The 27,352-nt window shown below is 46.1% G+C and overlaps 1 long non-coding RNA gene across 1 annotated transcript; it reads left to right on the plus strand.

Annotated features, from left to right (window-relative positions):
* The first annotated feature begins 43 nt into the window (after positions 1-43).
* Positions 44-13,128, plus strand: LOC111846801 (uncharacterized). Its single transcript, XR_002838957.2, has 3 exons — positions 44-89; positions 12,583-12,670; positions 12,988-13,128. It is a non-coding gene; the product is annotated as an uncharacterized lncRNA (long non-coding RNA).
* The last annotated feature ends 14,224 nt before the right edge of the window (positions 13,129-27,352 follow it).

Consider the following 27,352-nt stretch of genomic DNA (forward strand, 5'->3'; position numbering starts at 1 on the left):
GACGACCAGCTGGCCCTTATCAGAATGATCGGGCTGCCTGGAGGCTGAAGAGCCAGCTGGTCGCAGCAGAGGGGATCACAGCTTGGGCAGTGAGTAGGGATGTGTAGGGGTGATGGGGTGACTGGGTGAGTGAATAGGTGAGTGAGTGAGTGAGTGAGTGAATAGGTGAGTGAGTGAGTGAATAGGTGAGTGAGTGAGTGAGTGAGTGAGTGAGTGAATAGGTGAGTGAGTGAGTGAGTGAGTGAGTGAGTGAGTGAATAGGTGAGTGAGTGAGTGAGTGAGTGAGTGAGTGAATAGGTGAGTGAGTGGGTAGGTGATTGACTGAGTGAGTGAAAGGATGATGGTGAGTGAGTGAATAAATGAATGAGTGTTTGAATGAGAATTTCCTGGGTGAATGAGTGAGTGCACTTGGGAGGATTATTGAATTCTGTAATGTTATGTTTCATGACCATAAAATGGCAAAGAATTCTTTAAGAAATACACATGGAAGATGATTTATCAATAACAGACCACAGTAGTTGCTAAAAAAAAAGTTCTCTTGATCTACAAGATATAGAGATAAAATAGTTATAGAAAGACATGTTTTTAGTGGATCAACCTTGAAGAAAGGATACTGTATGTGGAGCCTAATGAGTGAATAAATTAATTTATCTAATATGGCTTTGACCTTGTTTGAACATCCTGTATCTGAGTAATAGAATGGCCCACATTCCTTTGCTTAATCAGTCAGCCACAGGTTTTCATTAAAAGCAACACGTATATTGCTCAGTGTAGTTTCTTTGTATGTAATAATAAATGCTGAAATTGTGCTAGAGGGCGAAGATGGCCCACAGTGAGTGGAGTCTGCTGTAGATTACCAACCAGACGTCAGTATAATTCGCTGCACGGCTCAGCTCTCTGATTCCGCCGAAGCTCATCTCGATTCGAAGTCTCTGAAGTAAAGTAGGAAAAGGTCCCAACCTGATGTAGGATATTTAAACTAAAGCAGCAAGGTATTTTTTAGGCAGGATGATCAAGAAGCTTATCTACAGTACAGAGGAACCATCATTCCTGCCTCACCTCTGTAATACACAGGTTTGAACCTGGGGCCGCACCCAGGCCGAAAGTGAGTTTTCCACTTGAGTGTGTGGTTTCCATGGTTGCATTGTTGACAAGTGAGGTCCCCATATCCAGGCAGGACACCATCTGCAAATGGAGCCAGTGAGCGTGTGAGATCCACACCGTTACTGGATTTCATTTCTCACGCGGTAAATCGTGTCAGGTGTAATGAGGAAATCTGATTAGCGTGCTGTGCAGCGGGACGCTCCCTCATTTACTGTAGCAGAATGACAGCCTTAACGAGCCTGTCCTGAACACCTGTGCATCACCAAAAAGGCCTTACATGTACTATTTCAAATAAAATGAATAAAAAATGAATTATGTGCCATGCATGGAAATTATATATTTAAAAAATTTCCTCATCAACCTCACATTCCTTTATCGGCCCATAAAATATGAAGCAAAATATGAATTCTTCCATAAAAAATAACTGAGGAAGTTGAAATGTAAATAGCGAATACTTCAAGGTCTGTGCAGAACAACAGTAATGCTGATATGTTGGGGTCTGTGTAGAGTGACGGTAAAGCTGATATTTCAGGGTCTATGCTGAGCGACGGTAACACTGATATTTCAGGGTCTGTGCAGAGCGATGGTAACACTGATATTTCAGGGTCTGTGCTGAGCGACAGTAAAGCTGATATTTCAGGGTCTGTGCTGAACAACGGTAACACTGATATTTTAGGGTCTGTGCAGAGCGATGGTAACACTGATATTTCAGGGTCTGTGTTGATTGATGGTAACACTGATATTTCAGGGTCTGTGTTGATTGATGGTAACACTGATATTTCAGGGTCTGTGCAGAGTGACGGTAATGCTGATATTTCGGGATCCATGAAGAGCGACAGTAACACTGATATTTCACTGTCTGTGCAGAGCAACACTAATGCTGGTATTTCAGGGTCTGTGTAGAGTGACGATAATGCTGATATTTCAGGGTCTGTGCTGAGTGACAGTAACGCTGATATTTCAGGGTCTGTACTGAGTGATATTGGGGTCCATGCAGAGCGATGGTAATATTAATATTTTGGGGTCCCTGTGGAGCCTTTATGCAGGGCGACTGTGACACTGATATTTCTGGGTCCATGCAGGGTGACAGTAATGCTGATATTTCAGGGTCTGTGCTGAACAACGGTAACACTGATATTTTAGGGTCTGTGCAGAGCGATGGTAACACTGATATTTCAGGGTCCGTGCTGAACAACGGTAACACTGATATTTCAGGGTCTGTGTTGATCGATGGTAACACTGATATTTCAGGGTCTGTGCAGAGCGACGGTAATGCTGATATTTCGGGATCCATGAAGAGCGACAGTAACACTGATATTTCAGGGTCTGTGCTGAACAACGGTAACACTGATATTTTAGGGTCTGTGCAGAGCGATGGTAACACTGATATTTCAGGGTCTGTGTTGATCGATGGTAACACTGATATTTCAGGGTCTGTGCAGAGCGACGGTAATGCTGATATTTCGGGATCCATGAAGAGCGACAGTAACACTGATATTTCACTGTCTGTGCAGAGCAACACTAACGCTGGTATTTCAGGGTCCATGCAGAGTGACGGTAACGTTGATATTTTAGGGTCAGTGCAGAATGACGCTAATGCTGATATTTCAGATTATCACACTGATATTTCTGGGTCCATGCAGGGTGACAGTAATGCTGATATTTCAGGTTCTTGCAGAGCGAGGGTAACACTGATATTTTAGGGACTGTGCAGGGTGACAGTAATACTGATATTTTGGGGTCTGTGGATACCAACGATAATACTGATATTTCAGGGTCTTTGCAGAGCGATGGTAACGCTGATGTTTGAGGGTCTGTGCAGAGCGACGGTAACCCTGATATTTGAGGGTCTGTGCAGAGCGACGGTAACGCTGATATTTCAGGGTCTTTGCAGAGCGATGGTAACGCTGATGTTTGAGGGTCTGTGCAGAGCGACGGTAACCCTGATATTTGAGGGTCTGTGCAGAGCGACGGTAACGCTGATATTTCATGCAGAGCAATGGTAACAATGATATTTTATGGTCTGTGCAGAGTGACAGTAACACTGATATTTTGGGGTCTGTGCAGAGTGACGGTAACACAGATATTTTGGGGTCTGTGCAGAGTGACGGTAACACTGATATTTTGGGGTCTGTGCAGAGTGACGGTAACACAGATATTTTGGGGTCTGTGCAGAGTGACGGTAAAGCTGATATTTCAGGGTCTATGCTGAGCGACGGTAACACTGATATTTCAGGGTCTGTGCAGAGCGATGGTAACACTGATATTTCAGGGTCTGTGCTGAGCGACAGTAAAGCTGATATTTCAGGGTCTGTGCTGAACAACGGTAACACTGATATTTTAGGGTCTGTGCAGAGCGATGGTAACACAGATATTTTGGGGTCTGTGCAGAGTGACGGTAACACTGATATTTTGGGGTCTGTGCAGAGTGACGGTAACACAGATATTTTGGGGTCTGTGCAGAGTGACGGTAACACAGATATTTTGGGGTCTGTGCAGAGTGACGGTAACACAGATATTTTGGGGTCCGTGCAGAGTGACGGTAACACTGATATTTTGGGGTCCGTGCAGAGTGACGGTAACACTGATATTTTGGGGTCTGTGCAGAGTGACGGTAACAGAGATATTTTGGGGTCTGTGCAGAGTGACGGTAACACTGATATTTTGGGGTCTGTGCAGAGTGACGGTAACACTGATATTTTGGGGTCTGTGCAGAGTGACGGTAACACAGATATTTTGGGGTCTGTGCAGAGTGACGGTAACACAGATATTTTGGGGTCTGTGCAGAGTGACGGTAACACTGATATTTTGGGGTCTGTGCAGAGTGACGGTAACACAGATATTTTGGGGTCCGTGCAGAGTGATGGTAACACAGATATTTTGGGGTCTGTGCAGAGTGACGGTAACACTGATATTTTGGGGTCTGTGCAGAGTGATGGTAACACAGATATTTTGGGGTCTGTGCATAGTGACGGTAACACTGATATTTTGGGGTCTGTGCAGAGTGACGGTAACACAGATATTTTGGGGTCTGTGCAGAGTGACGGTAACACTGATATTTTGGGGTCTGTGCAGAGTGACGGTAACACAGATATTTTGGGGTCTGTGCAGAGTGACGGTAACACTGATATTTTGGGGTCTGTGCAGAGTGACGGTAACACAGATATTTTGGGGTCTGTGCAGAGTGACGGTAAAGCTGATATTTCAGGGTCTATGCTGAGCGACGGTAACACTGATATTTCAGGGTCTGTGCAGAGCGATGGTAACACTGATATTTCAGGGTCTGTGCTGAGCGACAGTAAAGCTGATATTTCAGGGTCTGTGCTGAACAACGGTAACACTGATATTTTAGGGTCTGTGCAGAGCGATGGTAACACAGATATTTTGGGGTCTGTGCAGAGTGACGGTAACACTGATATTTTGGGGTCTGTGCAGAGTGACGGTAACACAGATATTTTGGGGTCTGTGCAGAGTGACGGTAACACAGATATTTTGGGGTCCGTGCAGAGTGACGGTAACACAGATATTTTGGGGTCTGTGCAGAGTGACGGTAACACAGATATTTTGGGGTCCGTACAGAGTGACGGTAACACTGATATTTTGGGGTCCGTGCAGAGTGACGGTAACACAGATATTTTGGGGTCTGTGCAGAGTGACGGTAACACTGATATTTTGGGGTCTGTGCAGAGTGACGGTAACACTGATATTTTGGGGTCTGTGCAGAGTGACGGTAACACAGATATTTTGGGGTCTGTGCAGAGTGACGGTAACACAGATATTTTGGGGTCTGTGCAGAGTGACGGTAACACAGATATTTTGGGGTCTGTGCAGAGTGACGGTAACACTGATATTTTGGGGTCTGTGCAGAGTGACGGTAACACAGATATTTTGGGGTCTGTGCAGAGTGACGGTAAAGTTGATATTTTGGGGTCAGTGCAGAATGACGCTAATGCTGATATTTTGGGGTCTGTGCAGAGTGACGGTAAAGTTGATATTTTGGGGTCAGTGCAGAATGACGCTAATGCTGATATTTTGGGGTCCCTGTGGAGCGTCTGTGCAGGGCGACTGTGACACTGATATTTCTGGGTCCATGCAGGGTGACAGTAATGCTGATATTTCAGGGTCTGTGCACAGAAACAGTAATGCTGTTATTTGGGGTCTATGTATAACAGTACTAATGCTGATATTTCAGGGTCTGTGCAGAGCGATGGTAAAATTTTATATTTTGGGGTCCATGCCGAGCTGTGGTAAGGCTGAGTTCTTGCGGAGTGAGGCTAAAGCTAATATTTTGGGATCCCTGCTGTGCATAGCGTTAGTCATACTGATATTCCGGATTCTTGCGGAACAACGGTAACGCCGATATTTTGTGGTCCGTGCAGAGCGATGCCAACACTGATACTGGCGCTAATGCTGATCCTGACGCTGATGCTGATCCTGACGCTGATGCTGATCCTGACGCTAATGCTGATCCTGACGCTGATGCTCGTGCTGGTTTTATAAGCTGGGCCGCTTTGGGTCGCACTCGTCGTCTCTGTGGATCGTCTCCTCCTCTATCCGGCTCCGGACACCCGGAGCAGCCTCGGTCTGGGAAGCTCGGCGAGACACAAAGCAGCGTCTGGCAGCCGGCTGCGGCTGGGAAATGGGCCGCGGTGGCTGCTTAATGAGCCTCTTCCCGGCCCCCAGTGGAGCCGCCCCCCAGGGAGGGGGAGGCTAATGCGGCCTGCAGGCCCGTCACTCGCCTGGGCTAATCCTGCAGACAGCGGGGAGGGGCCGCAAACACACAGCAGCAGGCTGTGGATGCCGTGTGCTATTGTCCCTGGGTCCTGAGACGTGGCGAGGCGTGTAAACTCTACAGCGTGGCCGCGCCCGCCACCGCGCCCACCACCGCGCCCTGCCGTACCGAGGGCCCATGCCGTGCTGGGCACGTCTCCATCCAGTTTACACCTCTGCTGGGCCAGTACACCACCCAGCGCTTTTTCAATTACAGCCCTCACACTGTGAAAGGCAGCCTTACGCTTCAGTCTTCCCCACTATTAAATATGCATATCATTTTGAGACTTTTTCCTGAAAATGTCCTGCCCTTGGCTTTAGCTTAACCCTGCGCTCTGTGGTTTGGAGCTCCCACAAAATCCCCATGGGTTTGTTCCCGTACAAAATGGTGGCAGTTCAGTTTAATAAACGGATATATAGTTTTCTGTTCTATCTAGCTGACAATGTCGCTGACGGGGAGGGTGTTATATGGTCAGACGCAGACAGAGTGCATCTGCTTTGCTTCCAGAGTTTTCATTTTTCATTCCAAACTTGGGCGTCACTTCATAATTCGAAGGAAACTCATAGTTTTATGTGACAAATAAATACAAACAGATGTAAATGCCACTGTAAGACCAAGTCTGGCATTTAAAGGCGCCACAATATTTCCCTATTATTTCCCTAATATTTCTAACACAGAATATAAATGTTAATAATTTAACCCTTTTGATTTGCTACAAATCTGAAAGGCCACACATTCTGACATAAAACTGCCTCTTAAATATTCATTTAGATAGTTAGTAAGTACCTAATCAAACTGGTATATTTTTTCATCCAAAAAAAAAAAGAAGAACGAAATTATTTGATTGCACTTGTCAGAATGATGAGTCTGGGTTACAGTTCGTGAGTATTCCTACATTAGTGTTCTTATCTGTTGACTATTTTTAGAATTGTAATAAGCCTTGAAGGAGTTGCAGAATGGTTAAAAAATAATTTAGGAAGAACTAGCATTGCTTAATTCACATGAGTATATATTGTAAATATGGATTGAACATTTTCTGGAGAATATGATCATAGTTAAGGGGTAAGCTGACTGCCCTTTGAGATGTTTGCGTGTTCCTTTCTCCTCACACATCTGACGATATTTTATAATGCCGCAATTCACAGACGTGTAGATGCTTATCCAGGCGAATAACGCGCAGATAACGCTGCGATCGCCGATGCAGAGGCCAAGGCCCCGGAAGAGTAATGGGAAGGTATGAAATATCTCCTGCTTTGCCAGCCACATGTATGCTCATTAGGGCTGGAGGTCCTGGGGTGAGATTTAATACATTCTGGAGTCTTTCTAACCCTGCGACGAAACATTACTTTAGTAATGGAAGTAGGGTGTATCTTGCTGTGACTACCCAGAAAAAATATTTGGACAGTCTATTCAAACACCTTGGGGTGGAAACAGAGAGCTAGCAGCCGCTAGGATGCGGAGCGAGACCGTCGCTGGGCAATCTGGCCCATTTGAAGCCCAGAAGTGGGCTTTGAATCGCTACCGAGTTATCGATAATTTATCGTGTCATCTGCTTCCTCTCTCATGTGGCTCCAGAAAGTTCCCCGATGCTGCTCTTTGCAGGCTAGTGGGTGCGAGACCCCCGTCAGATGCTGGGAGGGGGTTGAGGACATGGCTTGGTTAAGGCCCCCGTCAACATCCCTGCATTAAAATACCCTAGTAAATCCACTTCATTGCGCAGAGACGGCTAGCTGTGTCCAAAGGCGTACAGTCCGCAACAGAGAGCACTGTTTACTAATGCGTGTCTCCGTCCGTTTTCACCCAGAACATGTGACCGGGAGGATGATGGCGGCCTTTGCTGAATATTACGACATGGCATCCCCCGCTGCTCGTGAGTGGTGGGGGACCATGAATACTGCATACTAGCCTCTGGCTTCGCCTAGGCCGCCTGCTGCCAGCCAGAGGAGAAGCTCACGCTGTTCCCAGGCTTCGCTTTGCTCCGCTTCCAGTGAGAACTTCCAGTGAGAAGCACTGTAATCTATGCAGAAGCTGTGCACGATGGACCTGGGCTACGCGGGCACCACGATGGGGGGCATCGCGGTGGAACGTGGCAGGGAGGCGTTACAGGGGCAGCCCAGGACAACACGCCCGCGCCTCGTTACAGACGCCAGTCTCCGCAGAGCAGTGTGGCGTGCCTGTATACGGGAACATACTTTAGTCTCAATAATTCATCGTTATGGAGGGATGCTGAATAATTGAACTGGACTTGGAGCTTTTTCTGTGAGATGGAGCTTCGCATATGGCTGTCGGCTGCCTCAGATTCCATGCCAGGGACATTATAGAGGAAAGAGGCAAACTCCAACCCTTCCGCCCCCCCCCCCCCCCCATTTCCATTGATCAATTATTCAGCGCCAGCCTCAGATTGTGACCCGAGTTTGGGGCGGGGTGGGGGGGGGGTGCTCTCAGGATCCCAGCACCGCCGCCTGTTCTTCTGACGCCGTTTGTCCCTCGTCTAAAATCTGCATGCTTGACCCGGTTAAACACACCTCTGTAGCTTGGCGGTGGCCAAAACCACTGCGAACACCAGCTCCGTGTGGAGTGGTGAGACGGCATGATAAAGCATGGCTAGCAAACAGACGCCAGCTCCTTGCCGGTGTCCCATGATGCACTGGCCGAGAAAGCCACCGTCCGGACGCCGGTCAGCCACCCCGGTCCTCACCCCACTGCTCTGCTCCTCCTTAATCAAAGGCGCTGCTGCAGACCCGCATCCTGAATCTGATCCCCAGCTGCCGGGCCGCCTGGGTCTCTGATTAGCACCAAATAAAGCGCTGGTCCTCCTGAGGACCAGCATCACACGGATGAAACGCACGCTGCTGAACTTTACAGCATTTGGATAGCAAATGCGTTCTTTGAAAAGGCAACAGAGCAGCATATTATACAAACCTATCTGAAATATGTATATATATATATGAAATATATATATGCACACAAAAGGCCCTGTCTGTTCTACTTTCACAACGCTTATTTTCAGACTGGGACTGAAACTCCCTCAACCTGCCAAAGACAAGGCTTTCCTGATGTCCTGAGTATCGAAACCGTAAAAATATTCATTCACTTATAAGTAGCAGGTGGTTGAGGCATTAAAAATAGATTTACGGCTCTTTGTAGGGTATTTTATTATAAAATAATCATGGTAATAGGATTAAACAGTGAGAGACAAGCTCACTAGGCCTTATCCTTCTAAAGAGCCATCAAGAAATATTGTATATATGCATGTGTGTCCGCTGTGCTTATTCATGATCTCTTGTCTGTAAATTCTCGCAGACGTGAAGATAATCTGACTCCATCGCTCCATCTATAGTCTAACAGTGTTTTTTTTGCCCTTGTTATTCTGTTAATGTTGATATAATCCTTAAATGTAATTTGGCTTTGGTTTTGTACTGGGTGAAAGATTTGGTTTATTTTTACCAGATAACATTAATATATATAAAATATAATAATATAGCAGGGGTTTGTAACTTTATTGGTATCAGTCTGGTAAAGTCTTTGGACTCCTTCAAAATAGTGATATTAAAATGTTGAAAGATATTGAATTCTGTTGAGGACAAAGTGACAGGCACAGCTAATACTACTGTGCTTTGTTTTTTTACATTTGTTATTGAAGTAAATGCAAAATTTCAGTTTATAAGTTAATGATAATAGAAGTCTATCCACCGCCCCTAAGGGGTTATAATGCTCTGAGTCTGGACTGCGTCTGGCTCATGTCTGGGCTGCGTCTGGCCCATGTCTCACCCTCGTCTGGCCCACGTCTGGGCCGTTGGTTGCTTGTTCACAGCTCCAATTCTAATGTAATACATCCCTAATAAGCTTGCCTGTGGTCTGCTCCAAACTCCCACTCAGGACCTCTGCACTCAAGCCAGTGAGCTGCACTGTGAGACTGGGCGCTGATCATACATAACAAGGAGCTCACAGTAGCCAGGGACAGAGAACACGCCGTGTCTCCCTGCCCCCATCATCCACGATGCAGTATCAGAGACGCATCAGACGGGGATTCCCACTTTGCGGCCTGAAACATGAGGCTGATCCAGGAGCCACAGTGCGTCTCCACAGTGACTAGCAGCTACACTACGAGAAGCAGTGCAGCAGGACACACAGGGACAGCTTTCAGGTGCATTTGCCTCCAACAGCCACGCCGTATGACACCCATACCACACGAGAGGGTGGAGACTGGTCAGAAATAACACTTTTTAGAGTTTACACAGCTAAATTGGGACAGGCAGCCGCTTCTCCGAATCCTGAGGCCCATGAACAAACATAGCTAATTTGCACAGTTCAGCTGAAGCTCCTCTGGTGAATAAGTACAGTTTAGTCACAGCACGCTGTGGCGGCGAGGTAGCGGATTCACCGTGCCATGGTCACCAGCCTCACATGCAGTTTCACGTTAATTGTGTTTTTGCTGTTTTCCATGTCATTTTTTTTGTCACTTATAACTCGATACAAGGGATTTTATTTTGACCATTTTATGTTATAGCAGGAAGGAGGAAGTAAGGAAAAAACATTTAATTTGTGATTAGTCTTCATTCTGAGCATTGTTTATTCTCAAAGGAATTCATTATAAGCAAAGGCTCCTTCATTTTTCCTCCCAAGACTCATTCCTTCAGAGACGCAGCATAATTATACTCTCTATGTGATGAAGAGCTAGCGTCAGATACCATGAATAACTGATTCCTCTTTCTTCCTGCAGAAGAAGATGACTTTATCCTGCACACGGGTTATTTCCAGCTGTTTTCTTTTGTTCTGTTTTGTTTGCTCCTTTAACTGTTGTTGTTTAATTAACTCCGTCTTAAAGCCACAAATTCACACTTCAGCATTAATTACGCCACGCCACTGTTTATTATTTGCACATATTACACCGTTGCCACGGTTATCGCCACGGCGACACTCAAAAGACAGTCAACTAAATGCAAATGCGAAATGTAAATTCGAGCGGTAAAAAGAGTTAACCCATTGACTAATATTTATCGCTTCTGCGCCGGTATATTTTCTGCTCCCGGCTCCATTTACAAAGTGCCTGGAAATGCAGAGCACCATCTGTGGCAGCACGGGGAACAACTGTTGCTCCTTAAATTAGGCAGCTCCATCATCTTGATGCATCAGTGGAGTACCTGGGCTTTCGGTGACCTTTCCCTCTCCCACAATCAAGCCATCCCCTCCACTAATATAGATGCAAACTCAAGTAGGTCAAGCACCGGGTATAAATCTTCCCTGGCAAGGTGCGGCAACCATGGCCAGACTCGCACCGCGGGCTAGCGTGACAGACCAGGAGCGGGGCCGCGTTCTGGCTTCATGGTGCACGTGTCTGTTCTGCTGCCAGGGGGGCGGGACCCGCCTTGCGATTGGCCGAGGGGCTCGACTCCTGCTTGGTGACCAGTTGGTTGTTAACACTCATTCTGAGAGCAGATATTTGTTACTAGAAAAGGCTGACGCCGTATCCCCAAGTCCTCTGAATGGGGATTTGCTGGAGCGGTGAAAAGCAACCAAAAGAACAGAGGCAGGTGAGCTGATTTACACGAAATGTAGGAGTAACCCTCAAATCCAGCTGGTTGAATTGATTAGTTCTGATGTTATGACAGCTTTGTTATAACTGCATATATGGAAGTCAGGAGGGGGACGGAGCCTGAAGGGAACATCTCCTGGAAGGGTAACGAGTTCTTCAGGGCTGAAGGCTGCAAGCAAGCCAGTCACTTCAGCAGAATGAGAGCATTAGGACCACTGATCTCCTCTCCCAGTTATGTGATTTTCACAGACTAGTGCCTGCATGACTTTAATACACGCTCAAGAATTTGTCATATTTTTTTCATGGAACATCTGGTGGAAGTGTGTGACCTAATGAGAAAAACATTATTACTGAAAAACAAACACACACACACACACGCTCACACACAATAGGCATCTTATTGAAATGCAGTACCTGATATTTTTCAGAACAAAACCCTAAAACTCAGTGACTGAGGGGAACATTCTGGACAGTTGTAAACGCCTCATTTAAGGCTGTTGGCAGCTTATTGGGGTGTTACAGGCAGGGGGGGAGAGGAGGTCCAGCCCCCCCCCGCTACACCTCCGAGAAACAGCGTTCTGCCTCCCAAAACCACACCTGCGGCTGACGCTCTCATCCTGCGAGCTCCCCCCCATTACATAAGCACCATTATTGCCCCCGTGTGGGATGAGGTAATGCCCTGTGAGTGCCGGCTGTCTGCACTGACTCGCTGCATTGTTCACCACCGCAAACAGGAGGCGCTGGTGGACCGGGCCCATCTCAGGTCGTGTGCCTTACTGGAAGTGCTGAAAACAGAGAGCTAGAGTGCTGACCTACTGACTGATATATGGGATCACCTATACGAGAGTAATTAGCTACTCCTTTAACAGGCTGTATCTGTTATATACTTATATACATGCATACTGTATGTAAATGAAATATCTGGTGTACAAATGTTATTAAAGCATAATGGCAGATGACAATTTATATATTCAGTAAAACGATTTAGGTGAATTATTTTTATGTGTTTTGGAGAAATTAAAATTTAAACAAGGGAAAAAACCCCCAAAAAAGCTATTTAAAAAGTTTAATTCAAAGCTTACCCATATTTGTCACAGTGCCCAGCTCAGATCTGTGAAGCAAATGCAGGTATCGATCACATCCAATTTCAATAACTACTTATCGCTCCCAGGAGTGGAACCGAGGACCTGGCATGACAGCCAGCACATACTGATACGGACACACATGGGAGGATGTCCTGGTGTCCACCAAATGACTATGTAAGCATTTCTAAGTATATGAAATAACCAAATTTAACAGTGTCTGTGCAACAGTGCAGGGAGCTATACATATATAACCCAAACCCTCTGACCTACAAGAGAACCTTAGCCCCCATGAATTGAGCAAAGGTTGTAATATTATTACATGATAAGTGATGCTTACATTATGACATCACCACCACCCTGTCTAGGGTGTCTGCCTGCCTTGTACCCTTGTACCCTGGCTCCAGCCCCCCCCCCCCCCCCGCCCAGGATCACTGGATAGAATATGGGTGGATGGATGGACAGATGATGACATCATGTTTTTTTTGAGTCAGTCTCAGACTGGCACTGTGGCTTGGAGGAGGTCTTCAGGAAACATCTGGAAGGGAGAAGCCTGGACGCAGTGAGATGGCACAGCCCCAGGGCTCACAGAAAGGCATTCAGCTGGAGTTTCCATGGAGACAACAGGGTCACCATCCCGCATGACCCCAGAGTCTGTCTCGCTTCGGCCAAAGTGGGTCTTCCTGCTATCTTGGAAGGTCCTCATCTGTGAAATCCTCACGCTTAGCAGAAATAAACGTTATTTATGAAGTATCACATCAAAGCTTGAGCACTTTGTTGCATCAAATGTGTGAAGTGAAATCCTGATTAGTGACCAAGCAACGAGTTTGGTGGTCCAAACTCGAAAGTGTAACGTAATGAACGAGGGGCACAGATAAAGCTGCATTTGCAGAATACTCAGCGATCCCTGCTCACAAGCCTGCGGGGTGAGTGGCAGAGGGCTATCAGGGCCCTCTCAGAGATAAATCGCCCACCATTCACCGGCCGGCTGCGAGGGACCTCCGCTGGGCCCTCCCGTCACTGAGAGTGATGTTTCTGACTCCATTTCGTGCCGTTTGTATAAACGCCTCAGGACACGACGGCGCTAAATGAAATGTAAACCCACAAAGTTCCTAATCAAAATTTACATAATTCATTTGCACGCATTTCCTTGAAAAATGTATAATGTGCAGTGAAGGAGGGGATGAGAAGCTAACTGGCCTAGCAGTGGCTAACCAACAAGTGTCTGTGTCCAGCAGGACTCTCCAACAAAGGTGCAACTGCAAGTTCACTACACAGGTCTAGAAGGTTCTCTACCCATATTCAGTCTGGTGTATGCATTTTCAAACAGCTTGTTGTCACGGTACCCGTAATAGTCTTCATTGGATCCGGAATATCAGTTTTTTGCACTTTCTAATGGATACACAGCTCTCTTTTGATGTTGTAATGAACACTCATATAGGTTTTTTTTGCGTTCTTGGTCAAATTATCGCATGCATGCTAGATTAAGTTCTTTTTTTTTCCGATATATGGTAAACATGAGGCATCACAAACACCCCACAATCCTATTAAGATCGCCCACTGTATGGGGGTGTTCCATACTATAGAAGGTCGCCATAGAGAAATGATTAAAGTTGAACTTAATTAGCTTAAGAGGAAAATGGAGGAATTTCATCTCCCAGCTGTCCATTCCTGCCAGCGTGTGAAATGTTGGTTGAGAAAGGTGGTTTCGTGAAAGAAATATTCCCTTTTTTATGATGGGACAGTATAATGAGGATGTTTCGCTTAACAGATTTAGTTAGAGTGGAAAAAATGAAAATAAGAACACGGGGAAAATCATTTTAGTCAGCCTGGGAAAAGAGGCCCAAGTGTTTGCCAAAGTGCAAAGTGATAGGCAAGCTGGTTTTTACTGTTATCCTGTAAATCAATCCACAACTTGAGGTCATTTTCATTGCCGACCCTGCGGCAAGCCCCGCCTTTACTTCCGTGCATGCGGAAGTGTCCTGCAACAATTTTCAGATGGTGGGTAAACCTCTAAGTCCTATCCGCTCACTCGGCGCCATGCTGTCACAGAGAGAGAAGCAGAGCTCAGCAGAGGTGAATGCCCTCCACGTTAAGTGGCCTTATTGCGTAGGGAATTTGCTCAGAGAGTGTTAGGAAGTGCAGGACACACATTCTTCACCTGCACCCTCCCGCTGACGGTTTTGATCTACAAACTGTGGACAGCAGGACATGCAGCGGGGGCTGGTGACTGCATGTAGAATCATCTCCGCAGGTTAATGTGTCACTGCCATGGGGTCAGCAGTTTGGGGGCGAGACGTCGGCCGCACCTCCTCAGGACTGATGGAGTCTGCATGGGGAGACGAGGAATGAAGGAGCCGATTTGGCTAACAAACTAAGACAAAAGCATGACTGGAAACGGGGAACCCAGTCACCTGACTTTCCCTCCAGAGACTGCTGTAAATCCATGTGTCCATGATTTGGATTCTAATAAGTTAGCATCAGCCATTAGCTGTATCTAACTTTATTAGATGCAATTTACCTATCAGGGTGCAGCAGCTGCACGCAGTTATAGGGCTGCCAGTGTCACTGGAGGATCTCAGAGGGGGCATCAATCAGAGCGAGCCTCGCCTGTACCGCCTGACCGTGAACATGGTGCCAGACAGAATGAGGGAGTCACAACGCGAACGCAGCTATGAATGTTAAGTGTGCTTCAAGTGTTCACTACAGGCAACCCCCCTCTCATTTTCACTGTGTATGACTCTCTCCCCAGCATAGCTGTCAAGTCTTCCGTTTTGGCCGGGAAACTACCGTATTTTACCCCTCTTTCCCGCCGTCCTCCCGTATTAGTATTTTCCCGTAAATCTCCCGTATTTTAATATCATTTAAAGAAAAATTCCTCTGCCTCTCCAAACTGAACTGTCAGTAGCCTGACGAGAACTGCCAGCTGCTGTAGTCTGCAGGTCATTTACAACATTAACCAGGTCATAAATGCGGAGGTTAAAATGGCAATGCTGTGTGCCAAAAACAACGTTACTTTCACCTTCTGTGACGACTTCAACAAGGATACAAAGTCTGCAACAAATCAGTATAATAAGTCATTAGTGAATGCCAGAGAGCCACATGAGTGAACATGAGAAATAGAAATTAAAAGAAAATGTTTAATTAAAATAAAATGTAAATTACAAGTGGTTATTTTAGATTTCTTGTACACCTGTCTTAAAATGTAAGGGATACTGGAGCTTGGTTGGGGTGGTGGGTGCCGGAAAATTTCCCTTATTTTCAAATCCAAAACTTGACAGGTGTGCTCCCCAGGGATAGCCAAGCCAGCGATCACACTGTGAGTTCTGGTTGGAAAGGGCTTGTTTATAATTAGGCTGGTGAAAATTAGTCAATATAGATACTTGTTTGTTAAGTCTTTGATGTTTCAGTCACATGGCAATACTGTTTCTCAGGGCCAACCCAGGTACAGGCCAAAATGCCGCAGTGTTTTCGATCTGAAATAAAAAAAAACTAAAGAACTGTCTTTATACCACTTTCCATGTCATGAAAAAGAGAAGAGGAAATGACTGTGTAAACTAGACAGCCATGGTTACCATTTTTTCCATGTTTAGTATTAGGAGTGTAATGGTACTCAAAATTCATGGTTTAGTACAAACCTCAAGTTGGGTTTACAGTTCGGTGCAATTTTGGTGAAGCTGGGAAAATGGAATTTGTTCTGAGGTTATTTGTTATTATAGACACAAACAGAATTAGAAAAAGTTGAAAACAAATCTGCCCATCAGCATGTCTGAATAACAAGAGATGCTTATTTGCACGTTGTAAAAAATATATTGAATTTTTAAATTGAAAATACAACGTCATACAAATCGAAATGAATGTTCTCTGCTACTGTAAATGAACGCCTTGCTCCGGTCCTTCACACTTTCAGATGATGTCGTCTTAAACGAATTAGCACGTTGGATGCGTTTTGAGCAATATAGTCGAGTTCGGTATAACAGAGCCAATGGACAATTTTGGTTTTATCAGCTACTCTCTCCTCAGTGTTGGTGTAATTTTATGGGAAATCAAAATGTTCCAAAACGATTATTATGATTATGACTGACAGTAATTAGGATTGGCTGTAACAAACTCACAGCCCCAATTAGCATAATGTTTTTCATGCTGAACATCTACTTGTGAAATAAGGTTCCACTTTTGTCAAGAAATGTGTTCCTTAATTTCATTGTATGTACTGAACCAAAAATGATGCACCAAGCCTGTAATGATATACCAATAATCCCTCCTGGGAGAACATTAAATTGAAGGAATTTAGCCCCTTTTTTACCCGTTCATTCTCTCCCCATCCCCTCTTTTTTGCTTACATTAAAGGAATTTAGCCGACTTTCACCCTAAACGATACCTTGCTGTCATTACGGTTTGTTTGGCCTGGAAATATTTTAACGTCATGAGTTAGGTCAGACTCAACAAGCAGATTGAATATACTTTCCATGGCTGTATGGAATATAGATTCTTATAGTTTCCATGGCGGTGTGGAATATAGATTCTAACAGTTTTTATGGCGGTATGGAATATAGATTCTTGTAGTTTCCATGGCATTGTGGAATATAGATTCTAACAGTTTCTATGGCAGTATGGAATATAGATTCTAATAGTTTCCATGGTGGTGTGAAATATAGATTCTAATAGTTTCCATGGTGGTGTGGAATATAGATTCTAATAGTTTCCATGGTGGTGTGAAATATAGATTCTAATAGTTTCCATGGCGGTGTGGAATATAGATTCTTATAGTTTCCATGGCGGTGTGGAATATAGATTCTTATAGTTTTGATGGCAGTGTGGAATATAGATTCTTATAGTTTCCATGGCGGTGTGAAATATAGATTCTAATAGTTTCCATGGCGGTGTGGAATATAGATTCTTATAGTTTTGATGGCAGTGTGGAATATGGATTCTTATAGTTTTGATGGCAGTGTGGAATATGGATTCTTATAGTTTCCATGGCGGCTTGGAATATGGATTCTTGTAGTTTCCATGGCAGTGTGGAATATAGATTCTTATAGTTTCCATGGCAGTGTGGAATATAGATTCTTATAGTTTCCATGGCGGTGTGGAATATAGATTCTATCCGTTTCCATGGCGGTGTGGAATATGGATTCTTATAGTTTTGATGGCAGTGTGGAATATGGATTCTTATAGTTTCCATGGCAGTGTGGAATATAGATTCTTATAGTTTTGATGGCAGTGTGGAATATGGATTCTTATAGTTTCCATGGCGGTGTGGAATATAGATTCTTATAGTTTCCATGGCGGCTTGGAATATGGATTCTTGTAGTTTCCATGGCAGTGTGGAATATAGATTCTTATAGTTTCCATGGTGGTGTGGAATATAGATTCTTATCGTTTCCATGGTGGTGTGGAATATAGATTCTTATCGTTTCCATGGCGGTGTGGAATATGGATTCTTGTAGTTTCCATTGCAGTGTGGAATATAGATTGCAACAGTTTCCATGGCAGTGTGGAATATAGATTCTAACAGTTTTTATGGCGGTATGGAATATAGATTCTTGTAGTTTCCATGGCATTGTGGAATATAGACTCCATCAGTTTCCATGGCAGTGTGGAATATAGATTCTAACAGTTTCTATGGCAGTATGGAATATAGATTCTTGTAGTTTCCATGGCATCGTGGAATATAGACTCCATCAGTTTCCATGGCGGTGTGGAATATAGATTCTATTCCCTGCCATCTGTAAAGTTCCTATTTAAATTCAAAGAACCACATACCGTTATTGGGTTGTACTTATTATCTAGTGACTTTAAGTAGTTCAGTGTTTCCCTGAAAGGGCCACTTTTCTCTGTTCGAAACTTTTTTTAAGAGAAATGCGATCACAACACAGCCACCAGGCTCCCTTGGACGAGGACGAGGGATGGTCCTTCACCTTCTCCAAGGGCAGGACTTAAACGCCGCACCGCTGGCCTCCCGCTCCTCTGCGCTTGAGAATGACGGAAATGTCATCATCTAGTTCCGCGAAGTTTTGCTAATAGTCCTAGATTCAGCGGGTAAAGGGGGGAGGAAGAAGGGAGGGGAAAAAAGGAGGGGGGGGGGACGTAAAAGCCTAGTGGGAGATTGCGCCTGCGGTAAGACACAGGTGGACGACGCCGGGAGCAGGGTCACGCTAAAGATTTATATTATGTACAAAGTTAAGACCGGAAGAAAAATGGCTACTCATGTAGCGTATCAGTGAAGCGAGTGAAACAGCTGTTCATGGAGTGAGGAAATGGTCAGGTAAGACAGACTGGAAATAATAATCACAGGGCCATCTGCTGACCTGGGACCACGGCGCCCCCAGGGCTGCCGGAACAGGCGTCCCCGATGGAGCGCGGCGGGCAGGTGGGCGCGCAAGGCGGCGGTGGCGGCGGCGGCGGGGTGGAGGCGGCGGGCAGGCGGTGTCGACAGGCCGCTTGCTCCACCGCGCGCCCTTGCTCTCCCAGCTCACCCGCTAACGCAGCCCGGGGACTTCCAGCGCGGTGCCGTCAGGGGAAGCGCGCGTGACAGATAAGGCCCGCGATGCACTCGCAAATACAGACGGATTAGATTACTCCGCCATATCATCTCAGTCTCTGTTTTTCTAGGCAAGTATGATGAATTCTTACTCTTTTCCTAAAATATGAATGATTTCAGGTAGTCAGATAGGAGGGGAGTCTTTTAACCTTCTCAGAGAAAGAGCCAGAAAGTCGTGGGATTGCACGGTCCGGCAGCCAGGGCTGTTTAATCAGACCATTTATTTAGTTTGCTGTGTAATGAAACATGGAATTAAAGGCATTTATCATATTAGTCTGCATACGGGGCGGATTCCACCTTGTGCTCCTTTAACAGATTCTCTCGGAACTGATCAATACCGTGTTATAATTGACCGATGGGGAGGGTGAGGGGTGTGAGAGCCTGGATTATAAATTTCTATAATTTATTCCTGAAGGAGGTGATGGAAACGGACGCGCGGATCTTCCCGAAGATGAATGGAATCGTCCCAAGTTTGCCAGGTCCTTAACTCCATATAATTTCTTCCTGATGTCCTCTGATTTCTCACTATAGACTAGTATGCCCGTTAATAGGATGAGGATTGTGTAAATAAACCATATTATCCTGGGTTAAACTATCTGGTTAAACTAGACTCTGGCAGCAGCTGCAGAAAGGGAGCAGCTCTTATACATTGAGTCCATTATCCAGTACAGGGTCACACAGAGACGGGAGTCTGTCCCAGGAATCACGGTGCATCCTGGACGGGACGCCAGCCCATTGCAGGGCACAAACTCAACCATGTCTGTGTCTCTAAATTACCCAGTTACCCAAACCATGTGGGTCAGAACCGCAGGAGGAACCCGGAAAACCCAGAGGAAGGACATAACACCCCCCCCCCACACACACACACACAGGCTTGGGTGGGAGCCAAACCCCCATCCCAGGAGATGTGAGGACATGGTGCTACCTGCTGAGGCACGATGCTGTCATCCCACACAGACATTACTGACATCTGGGGTGAAATCACATGCCAGGAAGAATCTGCAAGTTCACAAAGTGAACTCGCGTTGGCCGAGGGCAGGAAAACCTCTAAAGCACAAACATACGGCAGCGTGAATATATCAGGCTGCGGGCCGGGCAGCTTCTGGAGAGAAGCGTACACCGTGAAACGGGATTAGCCGGGTCACCGGGTCACGGGGACGGTGGTAACCGGCAGGATGTTCACATTTACACGTGACATGCGACACGTTACCGCCCGAGTGAGCCTGTTACCCAACAGCATCATACTCTTTTATGTCAATTTTCATGGTGAAAAACTTAAACAATCGCAAAATTAAAAGCCTCCACACCTCATGAAGGCCTCAGAAACGAAATAAACTGTCTGTGTCAACAAATATAACCAGCGGGGCCCTTAAATTAGGATTTTAGTACTACGGAGAGAAACCAATGAACAGATATTCATCACACTACTGCTGACTTCCTGAAATAATTTGTCTTATACAAAGTAGATGTTTAAGTTGTGAAGCGCACTTTCACTGATGATAATATTTATGCAAATGGGAGCGAGGAAAAGGGAAGTCTGCTGAGAGCGGACTTTGAAACAGAATGGCAGCTTTGCGGAGTAAAGCCCCTTTTAATGCCATTGATTCAGCCTCACAAATGTGTAATTCCTGTATAAAGTGTGGGAGTCAGCAGTGTCTCTCGGCTACAGGAAGCCGGCGTCTTTTCAAAGAGCCGCCCGCCTCAGAATGCAAACGTGCACAATTTCTGGTGCAGCTCGCGCAACAAAACACGAAGAAAAACCCCAAAGCCTGTTAAAGTGATAAATATATCAAAAGCAAGACAAACTACAGAACTTAATGTGCCAGTAATTTCATGACATTTCGGCAGGATAATGTAACAGGTTAAAAGACTTTTTTGGGAGCGACTGGTTTTTGGTTGTTTTTCACCTGACACATGACAGATGATTTTAAAGAGACGTGTCAGCTGTGAGTCATAATAAGGTAGACTGGCCAAATCAGCCTCCCATTACGCTGCCTGCGGATCAACAGTGCAGATTCCGCTCGACACGAGCCGGTGATTATTTTCTGTTTTTCAGCTGTAGGTAGCTATTATGCCAAGAGCTCCCCTTTTATCACATATTTGCAAGGATAAGGGAAAAAAAGGAAAATAAAAGAATCACTGTCATTCATAAACAAAAGGGAACACATTTTTGCAAGCAAAGCCACAGTTTAGAAGAGCGGGAGTGTGGCTGCATCTCAGAAGCTGTCTGTCGTACTTTTGGTCCGGTTTATAGAGCAGACACTTTGATGAAGAATCACAGGCACAGCGCACCATGGATACCGGAAAGGGACCAAGCAGCCTCACCGGTAACTATGGTACACGTTACAAACGACCAATCAGCCTCACCGGAAACTATGGTACAAGTTACAAACGACCAATCAGCCTCACCGGAAACTATGGTACAAGTTACAAACGACCAATCAGCCTCACCGTAAACTATGGTACACGTTACAAACGACCAATCAGCCTCACCGTAAACTATGGTACACGTTACAAACGACCAATCAGCCTCACCGGAAACTATGGTACACGTTACAAGGGACCAATCAGCCTCACCAGAAACTATGGTACACGTTACAAACGACCAATCAGCCTCACCGGAAACTATGGTACATGTTACAAGGGACCAATCAGCCTCACCGGAAACTATGGTACATGTTACAAGGGACCAATCAGCCTCACCGGAAACTATGGTACATGTTACAAGGGACCAATCAGCCTCACCGGAAACTATGGTACATGTTACAAGGGACCAATCAGCCTCACCAGAAACTATGGTACACGTTACAAACGACCAATCAGCCTCACCGGAAACTATGGTACATGTTACAAGGGACCAATCAGCCTCACCAGAAACTATGGTACACGCTATCTCCCTCATCACCTAATGCTCTTATAGGTTCCCCTAGCCTGCTCATCTGAAGATGGCCACGTCCCTTTAGTAGTAAGCGGTAGGTCGCGACGCTCACTTCCCTTTGTCGTCCTATTCTCACTCGAATCCGCCCGGGTGGCCCTCACACAGTCGACCTTCCCGGGAAGCCTGCGTTTGAAGTTCTAACAAATTGTTTCATCATCCGGAATATTTTAAAAATTAAGGGAAATGTTTCTTGCGCAGGTCAAACAACACACAATGAGCGATTAAGCAGTAGGCAGACATTAAGCAGTAGGCGGAGTGCTTTCACAGCTCTGCCATCAGAGAGCATCATGGTATACACAGCACCCCCACCCCACTGGGAGCGGCATTACAGGCCTGTTTAAATGCAGGGAGTCTGGGCCTGCGGATAAGATGGGGCTTCCGGTCCAATGAGGAATATCACACCTCAAATGATTGCATCATGGGTCACACTGGGAGGGCTGGGGGTTTGAATCCCACTTCTGTTCTGCATCTGCTGTATGTGTGCCCTCCAGTGTGGGTGAGCCTCACCCAGCCCTTAAACATGCAGCTGTGCTAATTGGCATCTCTAAATTGGCATATCCTGTGATGGACTGGTACCCTTACCTTGGGCCCTGTGCTTCCTGAGAAAGACCCCAGACTCAATGCCACTCCACTCAAAATAAGTGGAAGATGGATGTGTGATGTTTTATCTTCCTGCACCAAACCACTCCAACGGGGTACCAGTGTGTCTCGCACTACTCATACTGTACATGCTTCTAAAATACAGGTTGTCGTCAACTTACAACCAAATTGAGTCGGAACCGATCGCAGTCGTAAGCTGTTGGCACTTTATATTTTATATGTATAATGTACTGTAAAATAAAATTGTATCATCACTAAGTTATATGGTTTGGTGTTTTTTAAACCTTTTCATCACCATTTTCTTAGTTCACTGCTGCCGACAGTTGGGGCGAAAACTGTCATGCACTCACGCTGGGCGGCACTGGAGCTGCCAGACTCGGCGCAGTCGTGGCCACGTATCTGCCGCCTCAGAACGGTCGTAAAGGCGATCGGTCATGAGCTGCATAGGTCATAAGCCAGTGACGACATGTATAGAATATTTCTTTGATGGCAAGAGGAGCGGTTCATAAAACATTAACCACAGCGTCTGTTACACAAATACCACCAGTTTATTTTATTGCACACACTTCTATTGCAAAAGCTAATAAACAAATCCAGCAAAGGCCCTGTCTGAGGCCCCGCACGCCATAACCCAGGGTGCTTATTCAATTTTCCCTCTGTACAAATATATAACATTCCCCTCACCCACATAAGAGCATTTGAAATGATCCATGTTTCTCCCGGGACCTTTCCGGGCCATTTATTAGTCCTGCCTTCCTGCCTGCACGTGTTGTACAGTTACCGCCTGTAACAGCTCTCACTATGACCTCGGGGGCAGGAGTACTCTGATGTCTGGTGGGGGGGGGATCGCACAATCAGATTAACCCTTCTGACCTAATGGCAATAATTGCAGAAACAGAGCTTCTGCTATCCAGCAGCCTTGAAGATTGTTTTTTAAATGCCCTCGGAGTGCGGGGTGTTTGTTCTGCTGAATAAGAACCGCTCCACGTTTAAATTGGCTTGTTTTGTAAACAGAGCACCATCTTAAATGTAACGACGACTCAGCAGCGGAAAACGGAACTTCATTGCGGCCACGTTCTGGCTGCGTTTAATTAGCGTAATGCTAAAGGTTTTGTGAAGCTCAGCTACAAATACGACACGTTTTCCCCGAGCGCACGTTGCTTGATTGAGCCCGCATTCTGATTGGACGGTGATAGCGTCTGCCACAGGAGGCTGCGATTGCCCTCTCGCAAACATGCTAAGGAGAAGCAGAGGAGAAACTCCTCACTCACCGAATCCCTCAAACGTTCCGTTCCCCCGCCATCCATCGGTGCCTCGATAGCTAACACGAAGCATCTCGATGAGGTGACATAGTGAGAGCCGTCCCCACAAACAGCAGAGATCAGAGTGACGATAATCCTGAAGCAGCCTAGGGGACATCAGCCTCAGTGCCCCAAAACGGACCCGTTCCCCAAACGAAGGACCATGTAGTTATAAGGGTCAGCCGTGGAGTTGGAAGCACCGACAGTAAACTAGGCCTTTTTAAGGTCTCCTCTCTGCTCCTTTAAAATTCTGTTTCTTCTTTTTTGCATGTTTTAATTAACACCTGTCGTTAGGCATGCTTCTGTAAGGTGATTCTGCTGTTGAGCTATGCATTCCTTAACAATACAGAAACAAATTAAACTATATAAACTATACTGAAAATGATCAGTTACAAATGACTCTATTAAGTGACAGATTTAAAAGATGAAAGCATTCCTGGGAATACGCGGACTACAACGTTTAGATCATAAAGCTTAATCTGGTGAGAATGAATTTGTTTTCACGCCTTTTCTCATCCCGTCGTACGCGCTTGTAAGCGCTTATCGTCGAGACGGACGACGATGTGTCTTTGGTGAACCGTATCTCTCCACTGATGTCCTGTCACGGGGGAGTCAGCAGATATTCAAGAAGCCAATGTCAGAGTGACAGAGCTGCAGAACGTTATTCTAAAATGTCTGAAGCTATTTTCTGTCCTTTTACTCGCACGATATCGACGACCTGTTTAACGCAGTTATCGTTTTGAGATTATTAAATTAGAAATTAACATCAGTAGTGTATTGCAACAATCATACACTATAAATGACAGTAATTCATCGAATGATTTACGGAGGATTTCGGCATTATAGTAATTATCCGGGGCATTGACGGGAGCCGCATCTTAACAGTGATTCCTGTAAGTTGGTTACGGCAGAAATGAGCTCTCGGATTCTGCGGAGAATCCGATGGGATCGCTTTTACGACGGACTCTAAAAATACCAATAATTGCATGTGGGATCCTTCAGAGGAACCGCGAGCGGCCCGGGTGGAGAAGAGAACCAGCAGTGGCGGGGAGGCCTCCTCGAGGTGCAGTGCTGACAGCCCTTTGTTCCCGACGATACTACCAGAGACAGCGGGGTGAGCCGCTGGGCGGAGGCATGTTTGAAATGCAGAAAGATGTGCTGCATCATCAAAGGCCTGCGAGGCCACGCAGCATCAGTGAGGAATGAATCTTTCAAGAGAGGTCAGTGCCCATAATCACCTGCTAAAATCAATATAGTTAAAGTTACGCTTGTTATTAGTGTAAATAGGACACATCTGTTTATTGCACCAGAGCGTGACTTGTTTAATGAATTCTCAAGTGTTTTTTTTTTTTTTAGGTTGCATTGGTTTATTTGGCATTGCATCATCTTTGAATAATGTAAAATATGTTGTTTCTTTTCTCAAACTCACACTGTGTCACCAGGAGCTGAAGTGTGCATAAACAGAAGTGTCGGCTTTAAACCCCTCTGCAAGCCGGCCGCGAGACCAGGACAGAACTGAATGTGCTTCTTGGAGAGCCGTGAAGGACGGCTCATCAGCTGTTAGGTTGGAAGAACGGTCAGGGAAACGCCGGCAAGGACCACGGCATCTCTGTGTGAAAGTGAGCAACAGGATGCTTATGGAAATGCAAAGAACTGCATTTCAATCTGCCCAGCCCACATGCCAAAATTCACATAGCTCTCAGTCAGGTCCACTGTTGGACGATTTTCTCCATTGGTGTTCCGCCATTAACAAGAAAATTGACGAGGAAGTTTTCTTGAAGCGCATGAGCAGTTTACCCGCAAGCCCGATTGCGAAGGTACGTGAATTTCTCTGTGTAACAGACTGCACAATTCCAGATTTCCCATAATTCACTCTGATAAGGTTGACTTTAGAGAGCTTCCAGCTACTACAAGCCTCAGGGTGAAGGACAAGGCATGGACAGCTTGGGGGGTGACAGGGCTGGACGTCTAGCCTCCCAAGACAGGAAGCACTTTCCTCAAAGTAGTGCATGCTCACTAGGTGTAGGTTATAACCCAACAACAATTTCTGTAAGACTCCTTCTGTTGGGTTGGCACCCACCTCAAGCCTCAGAAAAGGGGTGCTAAAGTGGAGCAGGCATCACTTTTGGGGAAGAAGCCAGGTAGAACTTCAAGGAGGACAGCGAGGGGTTTGGATCAGCCGATGCCCTAGAGGATGGGTCCGCAGGGAGCTGCCTGCAGCTGTCCTTCTTCCTCTCCCTCAGGGAGCATTCCATCAATCGCCTGCCAGGTGAAGACATCTCCAGCACGTCCTGGTGGGGGCATGCCTGTCCAGGCCTCTCAGCGAGGTCCTTCAAAAACACTGGGGGATGAAGCAGATCCTACTTCACCTGGCAGGTTGCCTTGGTGCCGGGCAGAGGGGGTGAATCTCCTACTGCTCCATACCTACTAAATTAACAACAGAGAAAGTCTTCACCTTCCTTTGACTTTCTCCGGTTCCTCTCTGGAATTCTTTAAATTTTCCCTTCTGCCCCGGCGGGTTGTCCTTGACCCGGAGCAGACCGCACTCAGCCAGGCTGCGGCAGTCGGGGGATCGGGCCGGACGCACGGCCTCACCTGCACCAGCCGCCGCGCCGACATTATTAATATACAACTTTCAATCAGTCTTTATGACTTATTAAAATGGGTCAGTTGTTTCATTACACACAGAATTTACATGTCTCCCCCGAGAGTAAGGAATTCTCCGAGACACCGCGGTCGCCGGTAACGTTTCTGGGGCGAGAAAAACACACATGACAGGCTGCTGTTTGTGTGGCTGGATTCGACGTCCCATTCCCGACGGCGCTGGGTCGATCCACGGAAAGCGTGACCCCCCCCCCCATCTTCCGTGAGAAGTTCGCACCGCGGACGACGTGACGCGAGCGAATTCATCTTCGGTACCATGCGCTGTGCATTTGTCAGATTAATTGGCAAGATCATAATGCATGGGACACTGGAGCCATTTGTCACTGTCGGGAAGGGGGGGGGGGTGGCAAGTGTAAATAAAAAGCAGGGAAAAAGGGAAACTCAGGGCTGCGGCACTTTTTAAAAAGTTTTTGAGGTTGAATAAGAAAATACATCCCAGCTAGACGTGAGATGATAAACAGGGTATTTATGGCATTCATACAGGGCACTTCCACCAAAACGCTCTGCCTGAAAAATCGTCAGCACACTTCTGTGGTAATTAATTCCCTTTATTCCTAGAGCTGCTATAGAAATAGTTTCACTAATGGTGATGGAGTCTGATCATCGCTCTTCCTTACAGGACTTACCCTGAATTTTGAAGGCACTTTCTGCTGTTACTCCAAGAGCCCCTTTTGTAGAGCAGGGGCCGAAACAGATCTGGGGGGGGGGGGGGCATTCTGTCCAGGAAGCTGCCTCCTATTACACAACCAAGGCGCTCTCCATGTTGGGGCTGAACCGAAGTGCAGGAAGGTGGGGAATCCAGGCGGGCGGCC

This window comes from Paramormyrops kingsleyae, chromosome 11 (genome assembly GCF_048594095.1).
Source record: "Paramormyrops kingsleyae isolate MSU_618 chromosome 11, PKINGS_0.4, whole genome shotgun sequence".
Lineage (NCBI taxonomy): Eukaryota > Metazoa > Chordata > Actinopteri > Osteoglossiformes > Mormyridae > Paramormyrops > Paramormyrops kingsleyae.